The sequence below is a fragment of the Saccoglossus kowalevskii genome, chromosome 14 (genome assembly GCF_978046115.1).
Source record: "Saccoglossus kowalevskii chromosome 14, keSacKowa6.1, whole genome shotgun sequence".
NCBI lineage: Eukaryota > Metazoa > Hemichordata > Enteropneusta > Harrimaniidae > Saccoglossus > Saccoglossus kowalevskii.
Genome location: NC_140654.1, coordinates 2,514,602 through 2,530,424, shown reverse-complemented (window position 1 = coordinate 2,530,424; position 15,823 = coordinate 2,514,602). Strand labels below are relative to the sequence as shown.

Sequence of the window (15,823 nt, the reverse complement as noted above, 5' to 3'; positions counted from 1 at the left end):
TAGGTCACACTATACACCAGTACAGCACAGTATTCCCCAACATCTGTACTTATGGCGATATTATTGTATGGTGACATGGACGATAAATTGAGCAGCTAAAATAAATTCTGAACAACAGTACTGACAGAAGGTAAAGTGAGTCTACCTACCTGACATCTATCGCTGTATCCAGTGTCGTGGCGGAGCTTTAGTGACTCACTGCTAACACGGCAATGCTACGGGTTCATGCTACTGACGAGTCTGGCTATTAAAATAAATTTGCATATGAAATGCTTTGGCTGAGCTATACTACAAATACAGATATGCACGTTTGGGAAATTCCTTGTGACGTAAGGTGTATATCACCGTTGTAATAATTTGTATCTATAGTACTGAATGCGGATCACCGGCTTCTTTTTCGAAAGACCATGCATATATAAAAGTAATTAGGATCTCTATGGGAGCTGGGATTACAATCACGACGAAATGCCGGTGGCAAATTATTCAAATTTTGCAATCAAACGCTGTTGTTTGGCAACACTATGGAGAAGAGAATGTCAATTCTCAAAGACGGGGATACGTCACGATCCCTCAAACTCGCCAGGACCAATCACAAACAAGAACCGACAATGGTTTCTTGGATCAACACCTCTGGTGTCGCCAATGGTAACGAAGCCATCGTTTGTCGTCACACACCGACAATTTTAAAAAAGTTCAAAACGAAATACTGTGTATAATATTTTTTTTGTATTTGATTTTTTACATGCACCTCAAATAAAAGGGCATCATCATTCAACTAACTCGTACCAGCCTCTGAAAATGTGCTCACTATCCAGCCCAAGCAGGCAAACACGAACATGCAGATTATCATTGGCTATAATGTTAGTAAGACTTTCATATTTTAGGGGATATTTCGGATTTCGGGAGTTAACAACAATGTCAATGTCAATATCTTTTTTTTATTTTCTCTGAAAAAAAATAATCTTTTTCAATTATATAGTTCTTTTAGCTGCCTCTTTTGTACCCACCCATACTTACTCCGATGCCGTTTAAAAACTGTTTTAAATACTGTAGGCCTTCTTCCGGAGTTGCATGTGTATTAACCTGCCAGGATACGCATGCGCGAATAGAATCACATCGCGTCTGTCAATGACTCGGGAATCGGGAATTCAGAAAACAGCTGTGGAATTTTGTGTTTTAGTAGTCGTTGTTTCTGATTTCTGCCTTTCTATGCGCCACTTCTTCCCGAACTTGTCGGCCGGTTGCTCTTTGTATGTAACTGAGCAACGTCAGGTGTCGTAGCGATCCGCACCGCAGACTCTAGCTGTGTATCTGACAGGCAGGTCTGTCAAAGCGGGGTGCCGTCGAATCTAAATATAAATCATCCTTACACCATGGCGCAGGGTATCCAAGCTCAAGGCAGCAAGGCTTGCACAGTTACTTGTTAGACATAATACCTCATAAAACTCGGGCATCATATACCGAACCGTGTACCGCGGTGTACAGACGGAACAGGCGCAATTCGCTAGTCAATTGCCCCGTCGCCCTCCCTCATAATATTACTGATTACCCCTATACGAGGCCACTGTAAAACCCTTTCATCATCCCCAAAAATACATATGAACAATGGAAACAACGAAGCAGACGAAACGTCGCAAACACTAGTAAGCTATAACTGAAAAAAAAAACGGCGAGCTTCTTTTGCAAAAAAACATCTTTCATCATCGTTCTAGTTTACAAAAGTAGTTGCGGTATCAGCCAGGACATATGGTAATTTTACCATAATTTTACCATCTTCCTGCATATACGCATTATGATACATTTCGCCCATATATTTTTTTAAATTTATTTTATTATTTATACATCATAAAGACAATGACGTAATATATTATAATAATACATATTACAGCTATACTGTCATGTGTTCTTAAGGATGTAGTAGACTTTCGTTGGGCAAAACAGAAAAAGCTTGATAAAAATAATAATAATGATTAATGACTAACAATTTTTACATGTTACATTGTAGTCCTTGCAAAATTATGATAACACTAATGTCAACATTAATTACGTCACGTGACTGCGAAATAAACAAAATCGATTGTTCTGCTATTTTTACTGCTACTAGAAAACGAAAACAGTTAGCCAATATATTTTTATGAGAAAAGGAAGACTACAATGTTCTAATAACAATAATGTAAAAGAGATAGTTTCTGAATTGTTTGGTTCTTTTACAAAGTGGTGGAGAAGAATTCTATAATAAATTAGAGTGCTCTCTTTTCACAGGTCAATTAGTAATGAAATATTACTGATACTTGAAAAATATTTTACATTTTGTTGTCAATTGATCTTGAGTTCAATCTCTAAAAAAAATCAATGGAATCGGACAAGAACTGTTCGCGTAATCGTGATTTTTGTGGTTTTAGACAAGTTACGTTTCAAATGGCTGAAAAGACTCAAAAACCAAAAGTAGCACAGTCGAGAGGATATTTTCTGTTCGGCGCATCGTATTCAGTTATTTTTTGATGTTTAATATAGTTATTATGTTGGTTTTTATAGAAATCAGAAGAACACGTTTGGTACATGGCCGATAAAGTTATGAAAAAATCGATAATTTGAAAAAAAGCAACGTGAAAACGAAGTATGGCCGCCCTTGAACAAACAGTGTAATCCCGTTATCAATTTAAGTTTATTTGCTTGACAAGCTTAATTTCGAGTGTAAGTTATACCATATCACAACAAACTTGGCAATTGTTTATGTACAAACGTGATATGTGACCGTTAAACTTGAACACTGTTAGTAGTTTAGCATGGACTATAGGGACGACCATGAGGGCGCTGTTCATACTCGGATGCGATGACGTCATACGAACAGCGCCCTCATGGTCGTCCCTATAGTCCAGCTTTAGCATAAATAATGCATAGATGAGCATAAATAATGACGTCACAATGGAAATTCGTGCATAAATTAGCATAAATGAGGACCATGGCCGTAAAGGGGTTCATTTGAATGAGGATGACATCACAATGGGATATTGTGAATACATTTGCATACATAAAATTGATGTGAATACGAGGTCGTGTCGAGGTCATCGTGAATACATTTGCATAAATTACCATCATTTTTTTTTTAATTATTTTTTTTTTAATTTGATTTTTTTTTATTTTTTAATTATTTTTAATTGAACGAGCACGAAAGATTTTTCAGAATGTATCGTAGAGGGCGCTCACACACACACACGCGTTAATAAATCCACGGCATTTTGAAAACTAACGAAGTTTATTGCACAAAAGAAGTAAACAAGAATGAAATATTGACATGGAATATACATTCATGGCATGGTTGAGTTTTTGTTTTGTTTTTTAACACCACGAAAAAAAAAACATACGATGTGAGTAAGGAAAATAGTTGCATAGCGCGTAAATGTATAGTGTGATTACATATTTCTTAACACCTCGAAAAATACGTACATACATGTAAATGTGCGGCGTGGTTAAATTCATTTTTCACGTCACGAGAAATACGAGTACATAAACGATTCGATTAAATACACGGAAGAGTGAAAAGTCAATAATTATACAGTAAACAGTGAACAATAAAAATAATTCATTCTATATATACATATGTTGTTCATTGTTTATATTTTCTTACCTCATATTTGCTTTGTTTTGTTTGAGTAAATTATTTTTAACGACACGAAAAAATACGAGTACATAAACGATTCGATTAAAAACAGAGAAAAGAGAAACGTCAATAATAGTAAACAGTGAACAATAAATAATAATTCATTCTATATATACATGTTCATTTTTACATTTCTTACATCCTTTCAATGAGTCAAACAGCCTGTACACTTTTTTTTTCTTATTCCATCCCTCTAATCAGAATCGCTCATCTGTCATAAAAGAAAAAGAGAGAGAGAGAGAATAATATTAAAAACCAATAGTCACCCCGTAAAACTGCGGTCATAAAGCCACTAAAATGCAAAGTATGCAAAATCAGTACAGTTTGGTTTTCAAAAAATGGCGGACTATGCTACTATGAGTTAAAAAATATATTTACCTGATCGTTTTACAGATTCGATTAAAAACACAGAAAAGGGAAACGTCAATAATAGTAAACAGTGAACAATAAATAATAATTCATTCTATATATACATGTTCATTTTTACATTTCTTACATCCTTTCAATGAGTCAAGCAGTCTGTACATTTTTTTTATTCCATCGCTCATCTGTCGTAGAAGAAAAAAGAGAGAGAGAGAATAATATTAAAAACCAATAGTCACCCCGTAAAACTGCAGTAATAAACCCCGCTAAAATGCAAAGTATGCAAAATCGGTTGATCGACGTACAGTTTGTTTTTTTCAAAAATGGTGGACTACGCTACGATGAGTTAAAATATATAATTACCTGATCGTTTCACAGAATAACTTTTTACATACATAATCATCACACGGAATGAGTTTACGGTGTAACGTAGCGATTTTCGTTTTTCCCTTGGCGAAGAAGATATGTCCTCGCCTTCTTGCCGAAGATTCAAAGGCGGTAGACCAAGTTTGACCTTCTGTGAAAGGTCATCTCATGGATATCTACACAACGAGTCATACACGACGTATTGGATACACATTGCTTGAAATCAAAGTATTTGATGATTGTAGATCCACGTACGAGAAATCTCTTAAATTCTGTGACATGACTACCGTACGAGTCAAAATAGTCTTCGTGGTAAGGTATTTCAGACAGAAAGTGGCCCAATGCGTTCCACCCGCGAATATCAACGGTGTTTGATACGAGCGATGTGTATTATTCCGAAGCACTGTCCGTGAATGCCAGTTTGAACTCAATCACAAGATTAAGTGTGAGCGCATAGGATTATTTATAAATCGTTGGTCATAAGTGTTCCTAATGTGAAATAGACCTCGCACGTAGATGATAAACAACATATGTTGGTGTATTTGTATATTTATGTTATCTAAAACATGAACACTCGCAAACAGCCTGAGGGATAGGGTTTCAAGTTGAAAGCATTACCCCTATACCTGCGTGTATGGGATAATGATAACAGGACTGGAAACACGGGGTCAACTTGATTCGGTCAACGTGAATCAGTATGGTTCTTGTCCATCGCCAATTCACTTTTCTGAAAAGGCACACCCCCACAGAGTGTAATGGCATTCCACAGCTACCATCCAAGTGCTACAATTGATTTACTCATTACAGTAGCGTTAATTTGGATTAGCGTTAATTTGGATTAGCGCTTCCTTCTCATCACTTTTCTCATCACAGTACCGTCTTGCGTAGTTATATAGTGTCTTCACATACGCGCTAAAGATTCCTGACCTGACACCATTCAGTTACTCTGATCGTTTTTGTATCATTTTTGAAGGTTTATTTTACAACGACTGGAAAACCGATTGAAAATCAAGACTATTCAGTTCATTCTCTTCACTAATGAAATGGCAGTACTCAGCAAACTATAATTCGTCGTTTTTTTAAACATGATTTCGAATATCCACGATTTCGAAATTCTAGAAGAGGCAAGAACGAACGTTACATTTGAATGGTCAAATGACAAGGGGCTGACCCCGCTTGAATGCGCAACAGAATGTATTAAATACAACCATATTCAATATTTCGCTTTTTTAGTGTTGACCCATTTAAACGACAGAACCAGTCTCGAAACACTGAAAGCCATAGCGGATGCTTCAAAAAACGAATTTCTCTTCCAATGGCTCGAAACCAAATTAAATGAAGCACTATGATTCTTCACAAATTACGATGACATCCTTCACAGCCTGGCAAAAGAAATCACTCAACTAACCTCACCGCCAGATTCGAATTTCCACGATCAACGATCAACGACGAAAAAAATTAACCATTGAGGTAACAGGCTTCGCTACAGAGAAACAATGGAAGTTACTAGCTCGCCAAATTGAATACTTTGAAACGGGACATCTAGCCGATCATCATCGAGACATCGACTCAGAGACTGTACGCCTCAGCAAAACAACCGATTGATGAATTCGTGGACTCAAATTCTAACAAGAACAATCCTGACATAATACTTAAACTACGCTCCTTGCAAGAACATGTGGACATGAACACGACATTTCTACCCACAAGATGAAGGACATAATTTTAGTATATCTGTTAATTACTTTACGATTGGAAACTGTCGATAGAACACATTTTTATGAATGAATTGGTTTTCCGATTTGAAAATCATTGAGTAGGTATTCATGCATTAATTAATTAATAATGATCAGTCCATTGAATTTGTGTCTCACCCAAAAAAAATCAGAACAGCATTACTAGACATCTCCATATTATCCAAATTTCGAAATTATACATATTTTAATATTAAATTTACTATTTTTTTTACCATCAAACTACTGAATCACTGTACATATAATATACTATACGTATACCATTGACAAATTCAGACTCCGCTTATAAATTATACTCGATTATGTTTTTACCAATCATTACCCCGCCCATCATTCATGATTCGATTGACCACGTTCTGAATAATTCGTACACACAGATAAACGGATTTTTGCGATATACATGTACTTCTTGTTTTCACTCCAAAACTTACTGCTTATTTGATCCCTCAATCAAAAGCTGTTTTACTTGGGATTGACCAAGAGTGTATTTCCACGTTAAACTGATGTGACGACATGTCGGTCATCAACGATTTCATAAAGGGTGACTGTCGAAAAGTGGGACACCAATAATTTAAAATAATTAGTTATACTGGAGAGAATGGATGACATTGTTTAATATTATAGAGATGTTGCGTAGTTCGTTCTTTGACGGTAAGCACGTACGCATACCATACACGTTGTATGCTAATTCATGTTAAATAAAATGCGCTAAGTTTTGATTATTCCCAAGATGTACAGAGAGCACTCGCTTATCCATTAGACAGATTCCACTATACAATTACATGTATAATATCCTGACCGCATTGTTTACACTCTCGTAAATCGACTGTTTGACGTGACTGGGGCATCGGTGGACGAGGAATGCGTGCGTGCACATTACATTTCGTCAACACTTTCATTCATAATAGTATCACTTGCAATATGGCGTAATATCAATCGACGATCCTCAAAATACTGTATGTATGTATGCACGTTGTAGTTCGAATGATTAGATATTTCTTTTATTTTGCCATTTTTGTCGATTCTTTCATTATGAGCAGTGTTGACTTGCTCTCGAAATAAATACTTTTACACCGATGTTACCGTTTGTAATGTTTATAAGTGTATACGTGAAAGATATTCGCCTTTGAAATAATAATTGAAGACACAACTATATAGTCTTCAAATCAGCTGGGTGTTATTATTGAAGTAACGCACGACGCGTGATATTGTTGTAATGGGGTCTGATCGCGTTCCATAACTCCTGAATAATGCCATGAATCAAATTGTCCTAACAACATGGTAAACACGGGTCAGCAATAAGTAGCTATTTTATCGGTGAGGAAAGATCTGCTTCTTGATTGCGATTATGATTATGTCTAATATAATGTATAATAATCTATTACTCTACGTACACAACTTGAAGTGGGCTTTTCAATTCAACTCACTGCGGCCGTACACAACATGGCTAGTTCCCCCTTCGAAAGAGTGTGTGCGTGTGTTGCAACGCCATCTGTGACCACTGAGCTTTTCAAATATTTACAAAGCACGATGTGATAACTGAGGTGGTAAACTGACCATGATGTCAATATCCAACCATCTAATTTGCACAATAACAATTAAAATTGAAACCGTATTCATGCGTGGGATCTTGGTTGGAAATACAACGAAGTAACAAAAAACCAGCAAAGTGTAACAATAATAAAATCACAAACAAGTGAATGTAAAGCAAAAAAAAAAAAAAAAATATTTGGTGTTTGGTTTAGGCATTTGGCATTTTAGGATTTTTTTTTCTTATCGTGCCCTGAATCAGATGTGGACGAATGTTCCTAGCTCAATGATTGTTTTGTCATTTTAACTTTTTAGTATACCTGTTAGGTGTTCATCATCTGTCCTAAAGTTGATTTTATTGTATTTAATATTTTAATCATGATTTTTTTTGTTTCTTATTGTATAGATTACAAATGAGAAGATATTTTTTTTCGTTCTCAATTTTCTAGTTGTCACAAACTGAGCAAATTCAGTCTTCAGCTATAAGATTATATACAATAAAGTAACAAAAATAAGCAATGTGTAACAATAATAAAATCACAAACATTTGAATGTAAAGAAAAACAAAATTATTTTGTGGTTGGTTTAGGCATCTGGTATTTTAGTTTTTTTCTTGTCGTAACCTGAAACAGATGTAGACGAATTTTCCTAGCTCAAGGATTATTTTGTCATTTTAACTTCTTAGTATATCTGTTAGGTGTTCATCGTCCGTCCTAAAGTTGATTTTATTGTATTTAATATTTTAATCATGATTATTTCGTTCCTCCAAGTATAGATTACAATTGAGAAGTTGTTTTTCGTTCTCAATTTTCTAGTTGTCACAAACTGGGCAAATTTAGTCTTCAGCTATAAAGTTATTATATCTACCCCCTTTCCATTTGAAGGGTATGAGCCTTTATTCCGAGTTTCGCCTTAGCGCAGCACTATGTTTTAGATTTTTTATTGTGGTGAGATATTTTTTATATGCAAATTCTGTTTTAATTTTCTGTAGGTTCGTAACTTGTTTTTATGATGTGTACTTTTATTTGCATCATGTAATGTTTCTGTGCTATGAATTTCTAAAGGATTGTTCGAATTACCTGTCAATGTTTCAATGATTTTCTTTTTTTGTCATCCTGAGATTTATGTGTATTCCAAAATATTTTTTTTCCATAGTCAAATTGTCTAAAATCTGATTCATGTCTTTTACAAGGATATTTTCTCAACTCTAGCAGGCTTGCCAAATTTCTTGGTTTGCTATTTACTTTGATTCATGTCTTTTACCCAGTTGTCTTTTCCCTTTTCGTCAATATGTATTCCAAGTTTGTGAGCTTCGTGAACTAGCGAGTTTGAGTTAGAATTATTTATTTTGATCCAATATTTCAATCTAGTTGCTATGGGGGAGGATATTTTCCCAACTCTAGCAGGCTAGCGAAATTTCTTGCTTTGCTATTTAATTTTAGAAGGTATTTGCAGTAATATATTTTCATTTTTTTTTCCATTGGTCTTTTGATTGGAAAAACAAAACAAAAACAAAATGTATACTTTCTATATACTCAATTTCAATTACTCAGTTTTTAATCTATTCTTTTTGATTATTTACTCATTAGTATATTTCCCCTTCTTTGTGTAATAAACTCCGTTAGTTTTCAAAATGACGTGTATTTATTAGAGTGTGCGTGTGTGTGTGTGTGTGTGTGTGTGTGTGTGTACTCGCATTACTATATGCTTCGAGGACGTTGATAGGTTATTTGACCTGCCTCCGAGGACGTCTCAATGCTAGCGAGGACATTTTCAGGGTCCTCGGATTAAAGTGCTATAGAATGGCTTCAAATGACCTATTAACCACGTGACACCATTCTGAGACACGTCCTCGAAGAACGCGTAAAGTGTGAAAAATTTACACATTTTCGTTGGAGGCCCATTTCAGCCTCGGGCGCCCCCAATTTGACAGATACACATATTTCAAAGATATACGCAATTCAACAGTTATAACGCGTCTCACAGGTTAGTGCGCCACCTTTTAATGGCATATAGCAAAGGTATTACCACAATTCCAGTTTTAAGTGAGATCCGAGGACCCCGGGGGACATGAGAAGCCTCATTGTTGTCCAAAACATGATACACAATGTGTAAAGGTAGCGAGAAGGGTTTGATGACGTTTCTGATTAAAGCATTCTCTGTCTATTATCTCATTCAGAACCGTAATTTAGCTTATATATTTCAAAAGCCTAAGTATAGAGGGACACGTTGGCACAATCTGGAGAGTCAATGTTTACATAATTACTACGTGACCACAAAAATGGCAAAACTTTTTGTAAAAATGACCAAGTCTGCGATTGCGAGAGTACAATGCGGGAATTTCCAGGTGAAATTTGTGCAAGGCATTGTCTGTAATCAAGTCTATTGAAATGCGTCTTCCATAGTCAAAAGACCTATTCTTCCGATTTCTATGCAGGTTTGTTTTTTGTCCCCTAATTACTCCATACTTGGCACCTTTAACATACTATTGTTCTGTGACAAAGCATTTTCCTAAAAAACCCAGACATATTTCGCACACCATCATTATCTTTTGAATGCTAACTGCGAGTTTGAATGTCCTAGTCCGAACGCACTTGATTTGGCGGTGGTCCCAATAAGTCGTACTCAATCAAAACTTCAACTCAAGAAAAATGCGAAAAACAGTTTTCGATAATAAAACATTGTAAATTTGCTGCGTTATTATAAACATGCACTAAAATGGGCAACACATTAATCACTGATATCATAGAACTCATAAAGAGTGTCAGATAATGAATAATTTCAAGCGTGAAAAATGAAGAAAATTGCTGGCATTTGAGTCCGTACTTCAGGAACGTTCGGGCACGGTTACTAAAAAAGTAACCGTGGTTCGGGTTTCCATTGTTATGCAAACGAACAACGAGGGATAATCCTCTGACAAACATTACTGTCCCACTGTACACGCTGACAGTTTACAAACAAGCTAATCCTTCAAGTGTCTCTGATAAGAAATCTAACAAAACGGGTTTCATGGTGAAAAAAAAATTGCTGTGTCAGAGCATGATGGTCAGAGTGTGACGCTGAGTGGCAGATTTTGTTTGCCTCGTCTGTCAACGCTTTTTTTTCCTCGCCATTGCGTTAGAAAAAATGGTATTAGTAAAATAGAATATTGACTTGGAAAATAAAACTATTTAAACGAAACTTGCGCAAAGTTACAGTATTTTCGCACAACCTCCCGCCCGCTTCCGTTTTCCAATCACTTTTTTGTCTCGCTTTTGCTACCGCTTGCTGAATTCGACCGAACAATTTCCGCTTTGTTTTCGACCGCGCAATTCACAAAATATCATTCGGACTAAAAAAAAAAATTCCGAGGTTCACATTGCCTTATCATTGTTTTTCTGTTTTCTATATATGTTGAACAGCTGACACAAGTTCAAATACTTTTTGTTTTAACTATATATAATTATATGCACGCAACCTGACCCTTTGACCTAGATTTGGCTTGGACTGAATATTTTATTTTAAACAATATTCTGACGTGAAATACAAAATGTATTTCGACACAAGTACAACATGGTTGTCTGGGTTTTCTTTCCTGATTATTGAGTCTTCGCAATGTGTTTTGTATAAGTATTGTTGTTTTCCTCCGAGGCGAAGACAAGCTGAAAGACCATGAAGCTAAATGGCAGTTCCATTCTGAGTGAAAGAAAATATTTTCTAAGCCTAAAATAAACCCTAATATTACACCTCTTTGTGTATTTGTTAATATTTATTAGTATTTGTTTGGAATATCGTTGGTTTCTTCATACTGGGTTTAGGACGGGCGTCGATCAACACAATGCTGACAATGGACGTTAGATAAACACGCACTGTTTACGATAGGAAGCTTACACCCGTTATATCAGAATCCTTAACAGGATGTTTACCCGAATATTGTGCAAATTTGGACAAATTATATATATATATATATATCACTCACTCAAAAATACGATACACTTGTCTGGAAGTGGTGAATTTTGAGATACAAATATGGCATTAAATCCATCGAATTTAGGGAAACCATGTTTGATCATGGTGTATATAAATTTTGAATTTTGAGATAATTCACTGGAACGATGCCTGATAATTATGTATTTAAACTATGTCGGGCCGATTGTACATGAATCCAAATTAAATATACAAAAATGGACCAAGCAGTCCCTCAAGCTGGAAGACTTGAACTATCACTGAAACTTAGGGATACAATTTCATTGACGCCAAGTAACATAGTTTCAGGCCTGGCCAGTATTTTATCGTAAATTAGATCAAGACTGTAGAACTTTATTCTGAAGACTACATATATATATTTGGCATGAATGGAATACAGTTTCTTCACGTGCATCGGCCAGGGATCAATCGCTGCGAACACGACCAAGTACATACTTGTGTATTTGTCTGCTGTCCAAGACAAGTCATTTTACAAGGACAATCACGAGGCGTGTTTCTACGGGAAAGGTGACTCAAAACGCTGACGAGATTGATTAAAATGAATTGTAATGAAAGTATAATATGTTTCCCCACCATGGGTGGCTAGGCCGCGGGTACACGGTGTCATGCGACACCTGCTCACGAATTATGCCGGCTATTTGCTACCCAGTTTAGTTTTCCAGGAACCTTTCCCAAACTGAGGGACAGCTGCTACAAAATAGGCAAAATATTAAAAGATAAAATTACATGTCATGTTTGAAATGTGCATTGATATATAACATGTTACACTCAGTGGGTGTGCTACAGATTCCGATCAATATTACAATATATTTTATTTTCTATATTCAGATTCATAGATTCAAATATAGCCAATCACGTTATCTCACTGCGCGAAGCGGTGAATAAACTGAAATTACAGTAACAAAACTCCCAACACAGCCGCCATGGCACGAATAACCTTTAAATCCACCAGGCTATAATGTGACTGATATTTGTTTAAATGGATAACTCTATTGTACATGGTCGCGAATAAAAAGGTCTGTCTGATCACTGTGGTCTGATGCACTGCGTGTTTTATAATAATTTAGACACGTAAAAAGCAACCTGTGCAATTTGAATAGGATTAATTGGTTTTGTCTTAAGTAGTTATTTTGTAATAAATTTGCCGTATTTTAAGAACATCCGCTCAACTGCTGAAGCAGGCGATGTAGTGTCGTGGTCGTTGATAATGTTTAACTGAAGTGTAGCCGAGTTCTTTCCTTTTTTGTTCTTTGTTTTGAATATTAGAATTGGGCACGTAACGACTCTATCTTATTCATCAATTTTTTATCCCGTTGAACATGCCGTTTTATAACTACAAATATTTCGATTTTGATAGTAGGCATAATCTCTGCTGCCGACTGTCATTACATTTGTTAGAAAGTATTAGAACATATAACCACAGTGTGTACTCAAAAAGCATCGACAATCAAAAATGCTATTGACATGTCAGACAGTCCGCTAATAATAACCTATACTTAAAGTTCAAATTGTTGAGCCCCATGAATTGTATGCTAGTACTCCGAATGGGATATCACTGTACGCAAGGTAGTAGGACATGTGTGAAGCTAAATAACACATTGTAATAAACAGAACAAAATCCCGATATTGAATTTTGTTTTGTTCTAATAACTCATGTGCGCATTCACATTGTGATTTATTTTGGTTTGAACAATACGAAATGCGATGTCTGCCCATACTGGGAGTACACGTTAGATAAAAACAGATCTATTCTAAAAACACTCAATAATAGACAACCCTGCAAAAAATTTAGAATCAAGTGCGACAATATCAAAATATGTCGTATTAATAAACGTCTTAGCAACTTAAACTTACTGTAAAAATACTCGAAAATATAATGTATGACCATTGAACAATTTAACAAAAATAATCTTGCAAATTTTTGACAACTTGAACATGCATTATTTCACACGAAAATAAACAATCACGCTGATATTTTGATAGTGATTTCGGGGTTTTCCTTGCCAAGAATTTTTTTACAGTATTGACCTTTATGATGCGCTGTGTTAGTTACTTTATAGAAACGTTTTTGTGTGAAAGAATTCTGCCCACACTGTCGGAAATAGGACCAAGGTTAACGGTGCTATATGCCTATCAAGCCTACTTTAGTAAATGCCGTATAAATATCCACTGCAATTGATTTCATGAAGAAACATAAACCTCGTTGAAACAGTTTGTTCTTTTTTATCGTACATGATTTGTCGAACTGTCAAACGCCATATGCTTTTCCAAGACCAATTTAAGGAATAATAAATGTGGCTGTCTCTACCACCACCGCCACCACAAACAACGCCAAAATCATAAAATCGATAAAGACTAAAATTGCATGGAGTATGTTGCATGAGCGAAGTTGTTTTACTTATATATTTTATTAAGTATAGACATTAACTTATTTTCTCTTGCATCGTCTGTAGGATTTGTCATTTGGTGAAGCTTCGTACACATGCGTCAAAGATTCTTTTTCGGCGGATATCAGTATTTTGCTATCAGTTAATACGTGATAGTTAATTCAATTTTGGGGAAGCAGAGTATATGTTATGTAACAGGCACGGTTACAATCGTATTAGTATTTATAAATATCGCTATGTCGGTGTTTCCCGCAAACAAACATGTTTAATCCAAATAACTGGGACATAAATTCAATGTGATCAGGAAAAATGAAAACAGAGGTATAAACAAGAGTACCAATGCACAAGTTTTAATGAGCATACATTTAGAAATATCTAACACGGATACTCTATACTATTTGAGTACGTTTTTTTCAGTTACTTGGCAAGTAATTCTCAACCTAAATCAGGTCATATAGCAAAATATGTATGAATCATACACTTGCAATTAGTTCATAAACGGTTTTGATAATACACAAAAAAGAAACGTCCTCGGAGACAGGTTCTAAAAAACAGTCCTCAGATCATATAGCAAAATAAGTATGAATCATACACTTGCAATTAATTTGTAGATGGTTTTTATAATACATAGAAAAGAAACGTCCTCGGAGACAGGTTCTAGAACAGTCCTCAGATAATATAGCAAAATAAGTATGAATCATACACTTGCAATGAATTTGTACACGGTTTTTATAATACATAGAAAAGAAACGTCCTCGGAGACAGGTTCTAGAAACAGTCCTCGGATCATATAGCAAAATAAGTATGAATCATACACTTGCAATGAATTTGTACACGGTTTTTATAATACATAGAAAAGAAACGTCCTCGGAGACAGGTTCTAGAAACAGTCCTCGGATCATATAGCAAAATAAGTATGAATCATACACTTGCAATTAATTTGTATACGGTTTTTATAATACATAGAAAAGAAACGTCCTCGGAGACAGGTTCTAGAAACAGTCCTCGGATCATATAGCAAAATAAGTATGAATCATACACTTGCAATTAATTTGTATACGGTTTTTATAATACACAGAAAAGAAACGTCCTCGGAGACAGGTTCTAGAAACAGTCCTCAGATCATATAGCAAAATAAGTATGAATCATACACTTGCAATGAATTTGTACACGGTTTTTATAATACATAGAAAAGAAACGTCCTCGGAGACAGGTTCTAGAAACAGTCCTCGGATCATATAGCAAAATAAGTATGAATCATACACTTGCAATTAATTGGTATACGGTTTTTATAATACACAGAAAAGAAACGTCCTCGGAGACAGGTTCTAGAAACAGTCCTCAGATCATATAGCAAAATAAGTATGAATCATACACTTGCAATTAATTTGTATACGGTTTTTATAATACATAGAAAAGAAACGTCCTCGGAGACAGGTTCTAGAAACAGTCCTCGGATCATATAGCAAAATAAGTATGAATCATACACTTGCAATTAATTTGTATACGGTTTTTATAATACACAGAAAAGAAACGTCCTCGGAGACAGGTTCTAGAAACAGTCCTCAGATCATATAGCAAAATAAGTATGAATCATACACTTGCAATTAATTTGTAGACGGTTTTTATAACATATAGAAAAGAAACGTCCTCGGAGACAGGTTCTAGAAACAGTCCTCAGATCATATAGCAAAACAAGTATGAATCATACACTTGCAATGAATTTGTATACGGTTTTTATAATACGCAGAAAAGAAACGTCCTCGGAGACAGGTTCTAGAAACAGTCCTCAGATC

At 35.4% G+C, this 15,823-nt stretch overlaps 1 protein-coding gene across 1 annotated transcript in view; it reads right to left on the bottom strand.

The window, feature by feature from the left end:
* Positions 1–230, bottom strand: part of LOC100369457 (monocarboxylate transporter 12-like) — a 12,628-nt gene extending 12,398 nt beyond the window's left edge. Inside the window, exon 1 of the mRNA XM_002733067.4 lies at positions 150–230. The gene's annotated coding sequence lies outside the window, so the exon portion shown is untranslated. The remainder of the gene's footprint in view (positions 1–149) is intronic.
* Positions 231–15,823: the final 15,593 nt, after the last annotated feature.